Below are 19,475 nucleotides of genomic sequence, written 5' to 3'. Positions count from 1 at the left end.
CGATGCGGAAATCGAGCGTGGAATAGCTGCTGCTGCCGTGAGCACTAACGAATGAAGAAACCAAACACGACGACGACGAAGAAGCTTTTTAACGGCGTTTTGCTCGTGCGAGTGGCGTAACACCCCACATCCACTTCTCTCTACCTTTTGCAAATTTGCCACCGCCCACACACAAAGAGCGCGCACACGTCGCAACGGATAATAATATAAATAATAACAACAACAAAAGGAGTGAATCGTGCACTGACTCACATTAGTATAGTGAGGAAAAAAAAGAGCCGCAACAATCACAACCAAAATGTGTGTATAAAAATAACATTGAAAACAAGACGAAGTATAAAGAGAGAAGCGCCACACCAAAACGGAAGCCAATTCAAAACTTCTTGCAAAGTATTTTACATACATACATATACATACGAAATGAAAACAAAAATATCATGATCCACATTGCTAATTTTAACAAATAATCGTATTTGAACTTTTTCATAAAAATATCGTAACAGTTCATAACAGTTCAACTGCTTATGATTCAAGTCTTTTTATCGCCATACGATTGTTGTTTTTGGTTTCTACACGCGTGCAACCCGTTATGGCGTTGCGTATAGTTATTATTGCTCACATTGTATTATTGTTTGCATGCACCACTGGAATCGTACGGTATAAACATGCGGAAACATTTATTCAATGAATAGCACGAATCCTGCAGCAAATGACATTCCCAGCTTGATTTTTTTTTAGTATCCCTTGAATGCCAATGGCTACTATTTTGAATTAACGACTCATCAACTCATATTACTCATTTAGTTGTTAGTGAATTGTCTTGTAGCTTCAAATAAAACAAATCAAAATTAATATTCTAAGTATATCGGAAATTATTGGTCCGATTTAAAATGTTAAAAAATGAAACTTTTGCGAAAGTTTCTAACCTATTCTATAAAAATACAAGGGACTCTATGGCTGTCGATCTTCTCGATATCAATATTTTTCCAAACGTCAATCAACTTTTCAGTCCCTTCAAATAGATTGCTTTGATTTTTCCTTCGACGGTCCCTTCAATAACGAGAGAGTTTACTGCAAGCTTCCCTGCACGGTTCACTTGTACCTCAGTTTTGCTTTGCGCCTGCTTTGTTCGGTTTACACCCGTACCCGACTCTCTCGAGTCGAGGGTATTTTGGCTCAACGTACCAGCGCACCACGACACTCTCGGTTCGTCGCCTCGGTTGTGTGTCTGGCACTCACCCGAGGCATGAACCCAACGTATGAACCAAGGTGCTTCACTCGGCACGAGCCGAGGTACGTGCCGTGGTACGCGCTGGCGATACAAACCGGTTTCAATACCACGGCGCGTACCACGGCACGCTGGGTTCATGCCTCGGGTGAGTGCCAGACACACAACCGAGGCGACGAGCCGAGATTGTCGTGGTGCGCTGGTACGATGAACCAAAATACCAACACACAATGGGTTCAGGCTCGTGCCGAAGCTAGAAAACCAAACCCGCGGTGTGCGTTGGCACTGGCGCATGGGAAGCTTGGTTTACTGTATTTAAAAAATATATTTTGGTCTAATTTATGAAATTAAGAAAATTATCTATTTTAAGACCTTTTCAAAAGTAAAGCTAGATTTAAAAATTTTGAAATTATTTTTCATTTTTTAACATTGAAAATCGGTCAACAGTTTCCAATATAAGTTAAGTTGACAATTAAAGGCTGACACTTGAAAAAATCATTTTTATCAATCCGAATTCTTTTTGAGGCTGTATCTAAGAAACTAATTGTCGAATTTTCAAAGTTCCAGAGAGAAAATTATCTAAGCTTTGCAAAAATATTTTTTTCGGTGGTGTTTTTCTTTCAAGAAGTATTTTTAAATCCAAAAATGCGAAAAAAATCTAAATTTTAACATCGAAAATTGTAAGGTAGGTACTGTTTGATAGCAAATTTAATTTTAATTTTACAATTTTTAATCTTTTTTTGTCCAGGTTTTCGATATAAAACTATAGAAAGACAGGGAAAATGTGTATATTAAAAAGAAAATGTAATAAAATAAGGACAAGTTTTTGTAAATAAAACTATCAGAACATGTTTTGACTTATTTGAAACTTACGCTTTGAAGTACCAATTATCTGATAAGGACAGCAACAATAAAGCTAGTAGATGTTCAATATTGAAATTGCTCAAAGTTCATCTAACACAAATATTTGCTGATAAGTTTAACTGAACCAAATGTTCTTCAAAAATTAGAAAAAAATAGTTATTTAAGAAGAACGACCACCATGTGTGACATTCCGCGAAGTAATTTGCGCAGAAAATTGTTTACGCATAAATGCGAAAGCAAGAAAAAAAAAACATTAAATCAACAAATAAAGCCATTCGTTACGGGCCGGCCTCCCAGCCTGGTAAGAAGAAACTTTACCTCTAGTCACGAGATGACCTTTCTGCGACTATAAATAGTGTATAGCGCCATAGTACCATGCTGCAGTTAGCAGAAGTGGCAGTGGCGGCGGTCGTGGCCGCAAGAAGTTCGTGGAAAGAGTTGCTGCTGCCGTTTTTCTGCAGAATTTAACAAACCACAGACCGTCACACCAATACACTGCCAGCAATAGATCACTGTACCTCTACCAGCAGCATGTTTCTGCTGACTCAAAGTGGCGCCGCGAACTATTTTTTGCGAAGAAAATTCATTGAAGTTGAGTAAAAATAGGAATGTCTTAAAAAAAAAATTGTGTTGATTTGAAATAATTTAAAATTATACTAACACGTTACAATACCGTAAAAAATCGATTTGTTCTTTAATTATATTTTTGAAAGTGCTAACAAATATGTTAGCTAACCTTTCCTTCCAAATTATCCAACCAGGAACGAATTGCAGAAAAAAGCAAACTCAACGTGTAACGTAACGTAACCACGATCGAAGAAAGAAAATCGAGGGACACACTCTCTCACCTTTTACCAAGAAAGCCAAGACACATCGGCGAACAGAGCCAAGTCGGTCGTTGTCGGTGTGGTATAAAGTGCTGAGAAGACTGAGGAGAATAAATAATGATGAGGAAATGGAACTGCTGCTGCTGCAGCTAATGCAGTGGTGGGTTCGTTTGATTGTTACTTTAAGTTTTACTCATTGAAGTAGATTTTTTTTAAATTTTTTTTTCGAAATTGTTAGTTTTAGCTCTAAATTGAATTGAATTAATTCATGACAAAAATGAAAAATATCATGTTCCAAAGCCCACAATAGGCCACCTTACCCTTAAAAACTCCTTGTAAACAATGTAGGTAAATCCATTTTTGGTGCAGCAATAAAAAAGCTCTTTGAAGCTATTGTCTGATTTGTGTGTGACACTTGTACCATTTTCCCTCCTTTCTTCCTTCCTTTCCAACCAAAAGTTGGATGACTTTTGTGTTGTTTGAGTACAACAAACAACAAACTCTCACATGGTGCAATTTGACATTGTTTTTTTGTTGTTGTACTTCTTGAACCGTCGAAAATTGACCGCCTCTGGTGCCTCTTGATGCCAAGTGCCTTTGCTCAGTGAGACACTTTTTGCCTCGACTTTCGAGCGGCGATGACAACAAAGGTAATCTATCAACTCTCCAACGGTGCACAACATTACACTGGGTGACGATTACACTGGTGACAAAAATTGCACTGAAAAATCTTGAAGCTGATTTTCAAAATTGCACAATTTAAAAATTTCGTATAAAACAATAAAGAAAATTTTACGTCGACCAGTGTCAAAGCCCGTAAAACCGCTCCTTTCACTCTGCGACAGTAGTGTGTCACCACGCCACGCCACACTGCTCGTTTTTTTTTTGTTTTGCTGTGTTTGTTTCGAGTCGAGGGCGTACAAAAGAAGAAATTACACGCGAATGGATTGTCGTCTCGGTGGCAAGTGGTTTCAAAGCGAAATGCGACAAACGGTGGACAATAAACCAGCAGCGGTCGACCGTCGTCTCGTCCGCAGAATATTTGAGAAGGAAACAAAAAGTTGAAATTATGATATGTTAATAATTATTAGTATTATTCTGCCCACCACTGAAAAAACGTCTAATATCCACTTTTAGCAAAAACGAGATATTAGCACCAGATGGTAGAGGATGTTCCAACGCATCTTCTGGAACTTGAATTTGACTGAAATAGTGTTTAGATTTGGCTGCCGATGCGAAAAACCAATCGGCTTATATGCCACTCTTATGGAAAATTGCCTTGACGGAGATTTTGTGACAAACACTAAAACGCGTTTTTCTCGGAATACTTGATTTGGCATAATAGCCGAATTTTCAAGTATGGGCAGTAATTATTAGTATTATTATTAGTATTATGTTCAGATGCAATGCGAGCAAAAAAAAAAAAAAAATCTTGACGAAAATGCCCATTTCTCGAGCGCCTTGCTTCTGATGGCACCGTCGATGAGCTTGCAACATTTTTCAAAAGAAATAAAAAAAAAATATTGTGTTCAAGTCTTCCTAATTTTCATTTGAACATTGATTTTAATTTTTTTAAATATTAGAGACATTCTCAAATTAGAGCTCACCTTGGCGCAAGCTGGGTGCGGAGTGGGTTCGCTCCGCCGCTGCTGCTGCTGCCACTACGTTGAGCCGTCGTCTTCGGTGTTCCTGCTTCTTTTCCTCCGGAAGATAATCCACTAGTCTGTTTTCTTCTTCTTCTCCTACTTCTTCCCCTTCTTCACTCCTTCACCACTCCAAATCTCTTCACCTACAACAACTCATCAAGCAAAACTGGCTCTCGCGCTTCTCCACTGAGCTACTTTTTTTTCTGCGCCGACAAAAACAACCGTTTCCGATAGGATAATTGTAGTTTTTTTTCCTCTTCTGTAACACAATTTATTTTGATTCCTTTCTTTCTATTGATTGTGGCTGAAGGCGCGCGTGTCAAATTGGCGAGAAAGTTCAAATCACACTTCTTTTGTGTGCCTCGACCAACCGACCACTTGCACTTTGCTATTATTTTCACTTCAATCAACTTGTGTTGCTTCTTTATTTATTCTTCTTGTTGTGTGCAGATTCGAAAAGGACACGTTCACAACAAACTTTGAACTCTTCTCTCTTCTCGGTCGTGCTCCAGCCTCAGTCACCTGTTTAATCCAGATTTTTCTCCTCCTTTCACAGCATCTCGATTTCGAAATCACACTCGCGACGACTTTGACGATCTGCGAAAAACGAATAGAGATGAAATAAATTAGTACGAAATCGAGCTCAAACTCGCACCGCACCCCACCCCCCACCCTCCCTTGCTGTATGTAAATCTTTCCGGTTATGGGAGCTATGATTTATTGGCAATCAGAGCTCGGCGACAGTGTCATAAACTGGGACGGAAAGTGAACCGACCGACCAACCGACGAGATCTCGTGCCACAGTTTGTGCTCGTTAATTATACAATCACTGTTGCTTCTGGGTTGAGCTTAATTGCCCCGTGAATAGTAGAGTATTAGTGTGACGGGATTGGCGTTGGCTTGGCTTTGGCGCTGGGGTGCTGGCCAGCAAGGGTTCAACCTAATTTCGCTTCGCATCCGACCCAGATTCCTTTCGCTTTTCTGCATATAATGGGCACCGAGACAAGACACACATTCACTCACTCTCTCATTCGCGTCAAACTAGAGTGTCTAGAGATAGAGGAGTGTGTGCCAATCTCTGGTGTCAGTATTAGCGACAGGGAGGGTCGCGGTCGCGTCGTGTGGCCAACATGTTACAACGCGTTCAATCCTGTTGTTTTGCCAGAAAATCAGAAAAACTAGAAGTAGTTATAACAGACTGATACTTCATTCATTCAATGATAGCTATACTCAAGAAATTCAAGATCGTCGCTTCGTTAGCATCACAGCTTGGGAGGCACGTCGACAGCTAGTAAAAAGAGCATGCAAAAAGTATTACAAAATGGCTTAATCCATCATTAACGTTATGCTACTCTCGTAAATTTGCAAAATGAGTGGTTCTCTGCGATTTCGCAAATCGAATTTTCTTTGTATTTTTTTTTTTATTTCGATGAAACATTGTTCATACAATTCCTTTGTCAAAAGAAAACATTTTGCATTATTCGTTTTTCCATACAAGTCTCCATACATCCATACAATGTTGGGGGCTGGTCATACAAAATGGTTACAAATGGATTTTCTGGTCGATTTGGTATCTTCGGCAAAATTGTAGGTTATGATCAGGACTTTCAAAAAAAAAAAAAAAAAAGGCACAAGGAATAAAAACTCAGTTATTTTGTTAAAATTTTTATCACTTAAAGTTTAATTCCCAAATTGAGTATATTTTTTATTTTAGAATTTTGTTGGTATGTTTTAGTGGACTTAAAAGACATCTGAGCAACTCTCTACGAAATCGGCCGATTTCGACCAATTTTATTTTTTGTATTTTTTGATTTGACTTAAACTTATTGGGGGCCTTCCCTATGACCAAATAAGCTATATTGCGTCATTGGTTCACCCATACAAGTCTCCATACAATTTTGGCTGCTGGTATGTAAATATTCAAACAGCTGTAACTTTTGAGTGAATTTTCTGATCAATTTGGTGTCTTCGGCAAAATTGTAGGTATTGTTGAGGACTTTTGAGAAAAAAATAGGTAAAACGGAAAAAAAAAATTTGCAGATTTTTTAAATAAACTTTTTTTTCACTAAAACTCAATTTCCCAAAATACTTATTTTTTGATTTTCGAGATTTTTTGATATGTTTTAGGGGACAAAAATCCGCAACTTTTGAGCCATAGAGAAACATGGTCAAAAAATCTGCCGCCGAGTTATGAATTTTTGAAAAAACAGTGATTTTTGGAAAAAAATCGAAGTTTCATGCAAAAACAAGAGTGACATTATTTTATAATGCAAAATTGAATTTGCAATCGAAAAGTACTCTACAGATTTTTTGATAAAGGGCTCCGTTTTCAAGATATAGCCACCGAAAGTTTGATTTTAGCGAAATATTTGCAGTTTTTCAATTTTTAAAAATAGTGACCATGAGTGACCATTTCTAAAAATATTTTTTTTGAAAAGTTCAGAAAATTTGCTATAAAATTGTCTAAGAAACATTGAAGATTGGACCTCGGGTTGCTGAGATAGAGCCGCTTTAAGAAAAAGAAACACGAAAATTGAAGTTTTCTTAATCTCACCAAAACAACCCACCATTTTCTAATGACGATATCTCAGCAACTAATGGTCCGATTATCAATGTTAATACATGAAACATTCGTGAAATTTTCCGATCTTTTCGAAAAAAATATTTTGAAATTTTTTAAATCAAGACTAACATTTTAAAAGGGCCAAACATTGAATATTACGCCCATTTAAAATGCTTAAAATTCAAAATATTTTTTTCGAAAAGATCGGAAAATTTCACGAATGTTTCATGTATTAACATTGAAAATCGGACCATTAGTTGCTGAGATATGGTCATTAGAAAATGGTGGGTTGTTTTGGTGAGATTAAGAAAACTTCAATTTTCGTGTTTCTTTTTCTTAAAGCGGCTCTATCTCAGCAACCCGAGGTCCAATCTTCAATGTCTCTTAGACAATTTTATAGCAAATTTTCTGAACTTTTCAAAAAAAAATATTTTTAGAAATGGTCACTCATGGTCACTATTTTTAAAAATTGAAAAACTGCAAATATTTCGCTAAAATCAAACTTTCGGTGGCTATATCTTGAAAACGGAGCCCTTTATCAAAAAATCTGTAAAGTACTTTTCGATTGCAAATTCAATTTTGCATTATAAAATAATGTCACTCTTGTTTTTGCATGAAACTTCGATTTTTTCAAAAATCACTGTTTTTTCAAAAATTCATAACTCGGCGGCAGATTTTTTGACCATGTTTCTCTATGGCTCAAAAGTTGCGGATTTTTGTCCCCTAAAACATATCAAAAAATCTCGAAAATCAAAAAATACTTATTTTGGGAAATTGAGTTTTAGTGAAAAAAAAGTTGATTAAAAAATCTGCAAATTTTTTTTTCCGTGTACCTATTTTTTTCTCAAAAGTCCTCAACAATACCTACAACTTTGCCGAAGACACCAAATTGATCAGAAAATTCACTCAAAAGTTACAGCTGTTTGAATATTTACATACCATTTTTGTATGGACAGCAGCCAAAATTGTATGGAGACTTGTATGGATGAACCAATCACACAAAATAGCTTATTTGGTCATAGGGAAGGCCCCCACAAAGTTTGAGCCAAATAAAAAAATACAAATAAAATCCATTTCCGGTTTTGGTAGAGAATTGCTCATCTGGAGTTTTTTTTTAAAAGTCCAATAAACCAAATTTTCAGTTTTTGCTTTTTGGGTGTTTTTGAAACCGCCTTGACATCAGGGGTATGAAAAAACACACAAAAAGCAAAAACTAAAAATTTAGTCTATTGGAACTTTAAAAAAAAACCCCATACATCTTCTAAGCCATAGGGCGTTATGGTGCACAATCTGGTTAAGGAGACATGAAATTTTGAAAAAAACGTGTTTTTTTTTGGAAAATATAAAAAAAACTGTGAAAAAAGATTAAACATATTTTTTTATCGAATTTGTAATCGAAAAAAAAATGTACCGTTTTTAAGTTATAGATACTTTTAGGTATACATTTTCGATTTCATTTCGGTGTTTTATTTTGCATTTTAAAAGAAAAGCGTCAATGATTTTTTTTAAGTTGATAAAATTTCTTACAATTTTCTCTCTGAGTCTTTGAAAATTAGTTTCTGAAATACAGCCTCATACATAATTCAAATCGTTAAAAATGATTTTTTAAAGTGTCACCTAATTACCCTGTAATTTTCAACTGACGATATCTTGGAAACTATTGGTCCGATTTTCAATGTTAAAAAATGAAACTTTTGCGAAATTTTTCACTCATTTCAATAAAAATATGTTTTTATAATTTAGTCTAAACTATTAAATTATGTAAATTATTTATAAAGGTATACAACCTTTTCAACAGCAAAGCATGATTATAAAATTTTGGTTTTTAAAAATAGTGGTTCTCTTAAAAATATTTTTAACCGCATTTTTCATATTTTTTAGGCAAATGTTTGTCTCTAGAACCAGATTTTGCACCATCAAACATATCTTTTCAATATTAATTTTTTTTTCTGAAAATCGTATCTCTGGAACAGGATTCGATGCCAAAATCATTGCCATTATCTATCAAGTAATTTGTTGCTGAATAGTTTTGCTTTTGGAAATATTAGTTTTGTCACTTCATAGTCAAGATACAGCAATGTTGGTAAAGTAAAAATGGCGAATTTTCAAAATTTCTAATGAAAACCCAATATAGCTACGTCATGTGCAAAAGGTTTGGCATATTTTTGCTGATAGAAATTGACATTTTAAATATTAATTTTTAACGCATGAGCAAGAAAAATAGAGGATGAGAGAAGGAAAAAGAGAGAGGGTGGCTGCTTGAGTGCAGAGCACGATTTCGTTCGTTTCAACTTCGTGTGCGCTCACTGACGGTCGTCAGATCATGATAGGTAATTTTTGTTAGTATTCAAAAATATCGTTGTCGATTATGAATGCTGACTGAATGCACTTTCAAATGTCGCTCAATTTTAGTCACCATCCAAGCCCTGGTTGACAATGCCTGGCAACTTATTTTGTTATGCTGTCTAAAGCTTGGCTTTTTTACAAATTTATCCCAATTTCAATATTTTTTGGATTTCTCATCATTTCATTTAAAGTGATTAATTCTTTCGACAAAATTAGAAGCAACTCATATTTTCAACTAAAACGGTAGATTTTTTTTCTAAATCGGACAGTTCAGAGCCACGCTTTGGACAGCGCTAGTAAAACTCGCATATTCAATCTAAAAATAAGCACCAACTTTTAACTCATGTAACGCGACTACACCGGCGTCGTCGTCGCCGTCGTCGTGTGACGAGACATTGATCTTTTAAACATTATTTAAAGCTAGAACAGATGTTGGCTTACGCAGTCACCTTCAAATTTGCGTCCAAAGCCAAACAGTGTGTTTGAAAAATTGCCTGCAATGTTGAAAAAAGCAAACAAAGCACATTTATTTATGATTGCTAAATAATTAAATCATATTTAATTCAACTCACATCCAGCCAAAACACTCACAAGGCATTATCTGAAATCACCGCGTCGCGGCTGACTTGAGTTGATGAACTTTGCTGAGTTGGTGTTGCACCTTTTTAAGTCACTTGTTGCGAGATTGGAATTCAAAACAGTGTCACACGGCTTGGGTGCTGTGCTGGTGGGCAGATCGTTTTTGCGTTTCAACTCTCTTCAGCTGTCGTCTCGGAAGAAGCAGAAGGCCATCAACTAACCAACCAACCAGCAGTAGCTACTTATGAGAAGCCGACTTTTAAAACCTTTGAAACGCATTTTTTCTTCTTTGTTCATGTGTGAGAGATTTACTATCAAACATCTCGTATAGGTATTATAATGTTGTAAACAACTCTTCTCTCTCTCTCTCTCGTGTGTGTTGTGTGTATTTAAATCGTGTTGTGGTGAGATAAAATTGAGTATCTCACACGTATTGTGTGGTTGGTAGCCAAATCACCCAATTTCACGTGCATTTGTGTTGGCACCTCGTGGAACGATTTATGGGAACGATGTCTCTAAAGGTAAACAATCAGCCAGCCAGCTAGCAAACAACAACAACACTGGTAGAGATAATCGTGTCTCTCCTCCTTTGAAGGCCCCTCTCCATATGTGGCTGCTGGTAACCTTTCGGTTTTTGAAAAGTTTGTTTTCCACTTCAAACACTTACCAACTGAATTGGGTTACTGGTGTGTAGGGTGACGAAGGGAATCTTGGACACTTTGAATTTTAAAATAAATAGATTTTGTATTCATTAATCAATATTTTGCTAATTACCATTTTTTTTAAATCTCAAATCTTTCCAAGATCAAAAATACATCCCTTTACCCTAGTACCAACACGATCGCGGTTGGGCATGTCTTGGGTGCACGATCCGAAGCTATCATATTTCCTTTGCATAACACATTCAAAGCATCGCTCTCTCTCTCTCCAACCCAACTCTACTAATCTACTGGTTGGAGCAGCCTGACGGATTGGCCCCGTCCGTCTGCGGTCTTTTCGTAACAATCGCGTTTTGGAATCGCGCGGTTTCGTTGTACCCACTTTATGCGAGCAAACCTCCTGAACTCGCGCAGGGGTTTAGGGTGGAGAAGTAGAAAAAAAAAAATGATACGAAATGAACTTAACAAACTTGAGAGTTGCGCCTATTGCTCTCTATCGCGCGACTGAAACTGCAACGGCGTGATTTGGGGTTTGGAATGGATTGGCCTAAATTTGAACATTTCGAATCCAATTCAGTTGTAGAATTTGATACCCCATAATGCTTTATTGAATTACTTGAAGATCTGATAAGTTATTCTAAAGTTATGTATGAAAAGTATGATCATATATTAGATCAAAATTTCAAAATTTTCATGCAGAATTATAGAAACGGGAATGAAAATAGGGTAAGAAACCTAAATTTGACCTTTCATAGGTTGGGCCATCAAAAGATTTTTATAATGAGCCTTAAATGTCTTTTTTCATAACTTATTTTTATTAGGTCCTTTTAGGTGCTGTGACCAGGTTAGGACCAAGGATCAAAAGTACAAAAAATAATAAAAGAATAAATAAAAATCGACTTAAATGATCATTTTGTCGTGCCATGTGTCTAAGGAATAAAAAAAATAAAGCTTCCTTGAGATTCTATAAAGTGTTCAATTAAAGTTTGAAGAAATATGTAGTGTAAATGTTGAGAAATTTTAACTTTTTGTCAACTTTTTTGTCCGCTCGGTATTTTCGTAATTGGTATTTTTGCCTTCCTCAGGAAACGCTACAAAATCACTCGAAAAATTAACTTTATTATTCGACCTCGTAGACCCACCTTCACCTATGCTTATCGACTCAGAATCAAATTCTGAACAAATGTATTATCTCCGGACTGGCTGAACCGATTTGGACCGTTTTGGTCTCATTCGATCCGCCTTGGGGTCCCACAAGACCCTAGTAATTATTAGGAAGTTTAGATAAGTACTTCAAAAGTTATGCTAAAAAACGATTTTAGCTAAACTTCGGAAGATTGTAAAAAGGGTGGTTTTGTAAGAAAACTCGTCATGCTATACATTGTTAGAAAGGTATTTGAAAGACCTTTCCAACGCGTTCAAAAGATTGAAGATCTGACAACCCCATCAAAAGTTAGGAGCACCTAAGTGTTATTTAAACACTTTTTTGAGGCCGGATCTCAGATATTTTGATAAAAATAAGTGTTATACCCTTTTTTGAGGCTGTGTAGTGTATTCACTTTATGGATGCGAGGAAGGCACCAACCAGGTGGATTGAGTAACGTTTTATTTTGGAATTTCGGTACTGCCGTTCTACACATAATTTTCCCATGTAGTTTAGGAACGATTCTGAAGTTTAAGAATTATAAAGTTTAGTTTTATGTAAACTAAAAAAACACAAAAAAAAACTTGTTCTCAGGTCGAACACCAAGTCTGTTCCATCGTTACACTTCAATGCATAATTGCTAACCAAGTATTTTCTTTCACGGAATCAACAGTTATACGAAGAATTGTATCTTGCTTACCTGTTGGTTTATTATAGAGCAGTTCTCTAGGATTTCGGTCATTCGATTTTTATTGTATTTTTTAATCCGGCTGAAACTTTTTTGGTGCCTTCAGTATGCCCAAAGAAGCCATTTTGCATCATTAGTTTGTCCATATAATTTTCCATACAAATTTGGCAGCTGTCCATACAAAAATGATGTATGAAAATTCAAAAATCTGTATCTTTTGAAGGAATTTTTTGATCGATTTGGTGTCTTCGGCAAAGTTGTAGGTATGGATACGGACTACACTGGAAAAAAATGATACACGGTAAAAAAATTTGGTGATTTTTTTATTTAACTTTTTATCGATAAAACTTGATTTGCAAAAAAACATTATTTTTAATTTTTTTTATTTTTTGATATGTTTTAGAGGACATAAAATGCCAACTTTTCAGAAATTTCCAGGTTGTGCAAAAAATCATTGAGCGAGTTATGAATTTTTGAATCAATACTGACAAAAAATCGAAATTTTGGTCGCGTTTTTCGATGTAAAATCGAATTTGCAATCAAAAAGTACTTTAGTGAAATTTTGATAAAGTGCACCGTTTTCATGTTAAATCCATTTTTAGGTGACTTTTTTGAAAATAGTCGCAGTTTTTCATTTTTCAAAATTAGTGCACATGTTTGCCCATGTTTTCTAAGTCTCACCCAAACAGCCCACCATTTTTCAATGTCGATATCTCAGCAACTAATGGTCCGATTTTCAATGTTAATATATGAAACATTTGTGAAATCATTCAATATTACGCCCTTTTAAAATGTTAGTCTTGATTTGAAAATTTTGAAAATATTGTTTTCGAAAAGATTGGAAAATTTCACAAATGTTTCATATATTAACATTGAAAATCGGACCATTAGTTGCTGAGATATCGATCAAAAAATTCTTTCAAAAGATACAGATTTTTGAATTTTCATACATCATTTTTGTATGGACAGCTGCCAAATTTGTATGGAAAATTATATGGACAAACTAATGATGCAAAATGGCTTCTTTGGGCATACCGAAGGCACCAAAAAAGTTTCAGCCTGATTAAAAAATACAAAAAATAAAATTGAAGAAAAAGACCGATTTCGTAGAGAATTGCTCTATACCTTTTGAAAATAAACTAGGTACAGATCTCGAAAAAAAAAATAAAGCAGCAAGAGTCTAATTCATCCAAATTATCGTTAGCTATAAAGCCTATAAATTCACAAATTAATATAATTTCTAACATAATAATAATGAAGATAAAACAAACAAGATAAAACAACATGCACTCGAATCATGGTCAAACCAGATAACTCACTCAAAGTCTACACGCGTTTATAATTTGCGCGAGAAGAACGACCGCAACCACAAAAGTTCAATGAGTTCAAAATCAAAATTTATTAGTACATTTTTAATGCTTCTTCTGCTTCTCCTCCGGTCCGGTCCGGTGCGGCCAACGAATCGAGCAACGGACCATAAAGAACCACCGACCAGTCGGTGGCGTTACCACACAAAAGTCGCATTTACTTACTGAGTGAGGAGTGAGGAGGCGCTTCATGAAAGTATAACAAAAAAGTGATGCTCTGCTCACTCAAAACTTTTGGACGGTAATTTCTTTCGCACAAGTAATGAATCATCCTTCTTGATGGCCAAAGAAAAAAAGCGAAAGGAAGCCAACCAACCGGACCTGGGCGGCGGTTGTTGTTGTGGCCCTGGCGGATAGATCGTAACGTCTCCGCCGTAACTCTTCCGGAAAACTGCGGCCAATGGAGAAATCACGAGCGATGATTGCTAATGAAATTTGAGGCCCCTCACTCCCCTTTGCGATGGATGGTTGCAATTTTTTTTTTCATTTTTTTTTTTGCTTCTTGTTGTTCACCAATGGATTGATGGTTGATAGTTTTCGGGCGCAGACAACGAAGACCGAGCCGAACCGACGTTGGAGGTTGCGCAATCCGCGTGGTGGCCACCACATGGGCAATTATTCATTACACTACTTTGGCGAACCAGCGGCGGGCCAGCCAACCAGCGATGGGGCCGATACATTACCGTGTAGGGGAGGAGAGGGCGCGAAAGGCATCCACTATTATTTAGGTATTTAGAGACTTTAAGATATTTCGTAAAAAAACCAAAAGAAATATGTTTAAGATGCTTGACTTATTTTGGTTTTTGAGTTAAAAAAGTCGATATTAATTTTTATTTTCAATTTTTAACATGATTTTTGTGACCTTTTATATGGAACAAGCCTTACCCGACAAACTTCGTTCTGCCTTCGTTTGTTGACGTTTTTAGCTTCAGCCTCCTGTGATCAAAATTTGATTTTACGTAACTTTTTCCATACAATTTGCCGATGCTCCGGAATCGGTTCCAGAGTTGCCAAAGTGTCAATCGGTTAGCGTATAAACCTTCCTTGGACTTATACGAACCCAACGCAACAAAGAGCACCTCGATCCGACGCTCCGTATTGAACTGATTCGCGTTCGAACAAAACCGTCGAAATTTTATATATATATATATATATATATATATATATATATATATATATATATATATATATATATATATATATATATATATATATATATATATATATATATATATATATATATATATATATATATATATATATATATATATATATATATATATATATAGAAGTACTTTCAAATCAACAAAAATAAAATTCGATTAAAAAAAAAATGTTTAGAAATGTCAAGTCTAGTTTTAAAATTGGAACAAATTATCAATTTTCAGCGTTTTTATTTATCTCGCATCAAAATCATATCAGCACACTACAAAAACAAGTTTCTTTTTACTACAAGGAACCTTCTACCCCAGGATTCGAAATGACGACTTTTGGATTGCGAGTCCAACCGTAGTTTTAGTTTTTACTTATACCAGGGAGACGAATCCTACTACACCAGGAATGACTTAACGGCCTAACAACAACTAAAGCCGGGACCAACGTTTTACTTCCCCATCTGATGGAAGGCAGGAACAGACTGGAATCATCCGCTTACAAAGGGAACAGCGTAATTATTCACGCCTGCCCTCATCCTTAACTTTTCTAAAAATCGTTCAATTACAAGCGAAACTTATTTGGGGATAACGTGGAGATTTTTCCTTATCCCCTTAAAAAAGTGGAGTTGATATATTCACTTATAGTTTCAAGTTACAAGAAGGTCTTTAGAAGTGCATAACAGAGTTTTAGAATTCCTGTCAGCTGTGTGTTACATTTTGGAACAATTATTGCTGTTAACGGCATCAATACTTCCCGTCTGCCAAATCATATTCTATTCCTACAAAGTAAAAAAAAAATCATGGTAATATTACATGTGGGAAGAGGTACATCTTGTATGTCAGAAAAAATGTCTAATTATACCATTGACAATTTGTACTTTTACCTCTTTTCTGGTGTAATATCACTTTTTTAGTCTAAATCGAGGTAAAATTACATCATAAATAACCTTCCAAATTTACACATTTTTTACTGAGCAATTATCAATTCCTAGGCAACTTGGGCTTAGACAATCATCACAACACATGACAAAATCTAGTCTGCAATCTGCTAAAATCACCGTCTTTTAGCGAAGCGAAGCCGAATATTTAAAATCAAATTGTTGAAAAAAATATTTATGATATTTTGAAGAAAATGATAAAGCCAATGCAAATTTTAAACAAAATTATATCACCTTTAAATAAGATCCCAAAAATGTGTTAAAGTCTTAATATAAAGTATGAATCCTGTCTTTATGAATTTTACCTAAAACTTTCAAATAAATGTTGCCATTTTTGTGAAAATGATACCAGAATAATTTGGACATATCATCAGATCGAATTTGGAAAATTAAATTTTGCTGCCAGAATAAAATGCTCTTCACAAAATATTTCTTTAATGTTTCCAATAAGCGAAAGTGATACATTTACCAACTCTCCCCTACCCGTTTACTTGCACCTCGCTCGCACGAACAGGCAGGGTGGTACTTATGGCATATTTTATTATTATTGTATTTCATTATTATATTGGCTCTAGTCAGTCACTTCGCCGCACCAGTGCGGTGCAACGTGCAGTCATTTCGGCAAAGTGGTTGTCGAAAATACAACTATTTTTTGTTTCGTGTCTTCGATTACGAAAGTCCCCTCACCTTAGAAGAAGAAGCAGAAAAAAAACGCACGCAACATTTTGTCCGTCATAGAGGAAACGAATCAAACTTTTCTGTTGCATGAAGAGGAAAAAAAAAATTTTCAGCCGATCTGCTGAGTGGCAAAGGTCTTAGAATTGGTTAACAAAATTGAAGATACGAAACGAGCAATTTATTGGCCATCGGACACTTGAGAGCCCGCCGCCGTTTTGTGGAGCAATCGACCCATTTCAATGCCGTTCAATGCTGCGTTTGACCATCGAAAAAAGAAGCAGACGCTTTTGGTGTTGTTGCTACGGGTGGCGTTAATTATAATCTTCAGCGCGAATAAGTTGTATAAAAACATCATTAGCTCTGTGCGCGGAGGGGTTGTGGCTTCTTCCCACTCTTCTTTTTCGGCTGGTTGTTGTCTGATGTGTTGCATCGACTTTGGAGGCTCATTGTCGCTTGCTGTAGATGGCCATCGGTAATGTAAGACCATTGCGTACGAGTCCAGGGTCAACCTTGAAGCTTTGATCGGCCACATGCGGTTGCGGATAGTTGCTAGGGATCACCCCTTGATTTGTTAAAATTAATGTTGAATGAAGCAACTAAATTTAAAATTTTGCCCAATTCACAGCAACGTTGCTCGGGTGGCATGTCGTTGGAGAATTTTTTTTTTAATCTGCGTTTTTCTTACATTAAACGTTTTTTTTACATGACATATTATTATTTATTAATTTTGTTTTCAATACCAAAACATTTGGTAGGTTTTTTTAGGAGTCAAAATTGTAAATTCCACGTAAATAACACTTAAGTGCTTATAACTTTTTATAGGGTTGTCAGATCGTCAATGTTTTGGGCTCGTTAAAAAGCTCGTTCTTTTAAATACTTTTCTAAAACTGTATAGCATGGCGGCCTTCCTTACAAAACCACCATTTTTAAATCTTCCGGACTTTAGTCAAAATGGTTTTTATAGCATAGCTTTTGAATTCCTTTATTAAACTTCATAATTTTCAATAGAGAATTATGGGAATCCAAGACGAGTCAAATGAGGCTTAAGGCAAATTAAGAAGTTCATTTTTCGAGTGATTTTATAGCCTTTCCTAAGAAAGGTGAGGAAACAAAAATGTTTTTATATCAAAATTTCTACATCCAGATCACATTTTAAAAACATGGTTTCTGGATTTGTTATTAGGTCCTAAACACAAGTGTAAACATTGGATGTATCTCCCTCACACAGTATTTCAATGTTCATCGAACTAAGCGGGGTTTCAAAAAATGTTTTTTTTTAAAGGAGAGACACGTTATTTTTTATTTTTAATGAGACATGTTTTAAACATTAGGCACAAATAGTTCAAAAGAAAAAAATACATACTCAAATTTCACAACGTGACCTTAAAATCTAAAAAAATAGCATGTATTTTAACAGTGTATTGTTTTTGTAAGCTCGTCAAATTCCTGGAAGAATTTTTGATACGATGTGGTGGTTTCGAAATATTTTCCGCTCTAACCAAATGTCATTCTCGTTTTTTAATATTTTCTGAGCACAATAATATTATTTGTTAAATGTATCAAAACCTTTACGCACTTAATGTTAAATTATTTTCATTGATTCAATCAAATAACCCTGTATTTTTAAATTCACTGCAATTAAATCTAATGAGTAGGTCTCTACATTTTCCGAGATCATTTCGTGATTAACCAAAGTCTCCATACAATTTTGTGGGTTGGTCATACAAAATTGATAAGTAAATATATAAAAATCTGTATTTGGAGATTTAGTGATTTTGTGTCTTCGGCAAAGTTATAGGTTATAATTAAAACTATTCGTCTTATATAATCTAATTTAATACAAACGCACAAAGTCCGATGAAAGCATGCTGGAAAGTCTTGTGATTAAATTACGCCCCACTTGTCAATATTAATAATTGGCAGTACATCCGAGAACACCCGGAAATATAATACAAAATTAAAGCGGACAGCCGTACTGCGTTATGTTTACCGCAGAGCGTATTCTGTGAACGGTTTACATTTCACAGAATCTACAGAGGAGCGAGGATATAAATAAGTATTTTTTTTTCAGTTAGATACAGGACTTTGTTGCAGGGTTACTTTTTTAAATATTCGTAAACAGAACTTAAAATATGACGAAATATGCTTCAATTATGAATCACTGCAGCGTGCTCATGCAAATCGATCTTTTATTTGAGTCATTCTTCATCACGAATCGATGTTCGTTCGTTCCCCATCCGTCCCTTCCTATTCCCAAAAGTGGCCACCAGAAGGCAGCAATACCTCACATTGATTTTCCCGTGCGCCAGTCGGCAGTGACGACGATGATGACGAAGGGCGGAACAAAATAAGAGAAAACACCCTTGACCTGTGGCCATTGGCAGGCAAAAATCAATACTCAAGAGTTCAATAAATCATCACCTCTCGTCGTCGTCGTTGTCGCTGTTGTATTTGTTGTGGGTTGGACTCCGGTGGCCACTTCCGGAGGAACAAAACAAATCAATCATGCCGAAATTCGATTTTCGACAAGTTCTATTTATTTACGCAAATGAGCGACGACGACGTCGAACGAGAATGGGATAAACAAGACTTGTGTGAGAAACGAAGAAAAAACGCAGTTTTTTTCTCGCCCTGTTGACGAGTGAAAACATCAGTAGAGAAAAAAGAATTTTCCGCAGGTCGATCACCGCAACGCAAAAAAAGCAAAGTGAAAAGTGTTTTAAAAATACGTTTTTTGAAGCATCTCACTCTAGAAGGATTTCGACGAATTTAAAAATAGGTCAAATTGTGCGTT

General features: G+C 35.8%; 1 protein-coding gene across 1 annotated transcript in view; it reads right to left on the bottom strand.

Moving 5' to 3' along the window:
- The window catches only part of LOC120419076 (E3 ubiquitin-protein ligase Ufd4), a 50,069-nt gene that overhangs the window by 29,907 nt on the left and 687 nt on the right, over nucleotides 1-19,475 (bottom strand). Inside the window, exon 2 of the mRNA XM_039581661.2 lies at nucleotides 4,527-5,162. The gene's annotated coding sequence lies outside the window, so the exon portion shown is untranslated. The remainder of the gene's footprint in view (nucleotides 1-4,526; nucleotides 5,163-19,475) is intronic.

Source organism: Culex pipiens, chromosome 2 (assembly GCF_016801865.2).
Source record: "Culex pipiens pallens isolate TS chromosome 2, TS_CPP_V2, whole genome shotgun sequence".
Classification (NCBI taxonomy): Eukaryota; Metazoa; Arthropoda; class Insecta; order Diptera; family Culicidae; genus Culex; species Culex pipiens.
This window is presented reverse-complemented; position numbering and strand designations above follow the sequence as displayed.